Here is a 1,025-nt window from a genome sequence, read left to right on the forward strand (position 1 = left end):
GATATTGGAATTTTTGCAGGGGTCTTATCAATGAACTGTGTTTTGATTTAACCTGTCTGTGGGTCTATTACATTAGATGGCTATTGTTAATTGGTGCTTTTTGGTTCTACTCTGCACATTTAGGTAGCTTGTGGGCTGGCTGACATGTTTCACAAATCACACGGGGCTCCTCTCACCTAAAACCATCCACTCTGTCGTGACTTTAGAAGCCACTCGGGAGTCATTTCTTTACCAGGTTTTTTATTTTATTTTTTATTTACTTATGTCATGTTCAAACTTTTTAGCTCTGGATAAACTGTAGAATAAAACATTGCACAGATTGAATTGTTTTTGTTTATTATATTTTACATTTGTTGATTAAAAACATTTTCATTTTGTAACAATGTGTATGCATGTTGTGAGAGATGCTTTGAGAAGAGAATAAACTATGCAGGTGCTAGTGTTAGGATACCACTTACATTGTTCCAGTCCACCAAAGGTTTTTGTGAATTAGCTTGCCCAACAGCATCAGCATTGGACTGAAGGTCTACCACTGTCTCTGTTCTCTCAAAATTGACAACAAGCTGAGAATGACTATCTCTCTTTATGATGGCTCTTTTTTTTACATGAAACCACTTGATTTTTAGTTTGGATAAAGATGAAGTAGTGGGCAGGGCTATGTTCATGTGTTCACGGCCTGAATGTGTGGCTGTTTATTGGAAATATGATGTGGATTTGGTTTCTCAAAATAAGGAAACTCAACCTGAGATAAGTACAAATGGATGAGCTACCTCATATTTTATCCTTGCACCGTACAGATCAAACCACTTCTTATGTCAAGTCTACAGTTTTACTCCCAGCATGTCATGAGTCATAACAAATGTTCATGTGAATGTATAAGGGCATTGCCAGAGTTGGCCCCTGATGCCATGAGTTGCTAGTGCTATACCGCCTTGGGATGCGAACACAACACAACGGTCATTTACACTTTGAAAGCCTTTTATTTGCTTTAAGCAACTTAACCAGAAATGTTTTTTTTTTTTTTT

General features: G+C 37.2%; 1 protein-coding gene across 1 annotated transcript in view; it reads left to right on the top strand.

Moving 5' to 3' along the window:
• Positions 1 to 321, top strand: part of trpc4apa (transient receptor potential cation channel, subfamily C, member 4 associated protein a) — a 14,961-nt gene extending 14,640 nt beyond the window's left edge. Inside the window, exon 18 of the mRNA XM_032512825.1 lies at positions 1 to 321. This exon is cut by the window's left edge and continues 734 nt beyond it. The gene's annotated coding sequence lies outside the window, so the exon portion shown is untranslated.
• The last annotated feature ends 704 nt before the right edge of the window (positions 322 to 1,025 follow it).

The sequence above is a fragment of the Etheostoma spectabile genome, chromosome 4, assembly GCF_008692095.1.
Source record: "Etheostoma spectabile isolate EspeVRDwgs_2016 chromosome 4, UIUC_Espe_1.0, whole genome shotgun sequence".
Classification (NCBI taxonomy): Eukaryota; Metazoa; Chordata; class Actinopteri; order Perciformes; family Percidae; genus Etheostoma; species Etheostoma spectabile.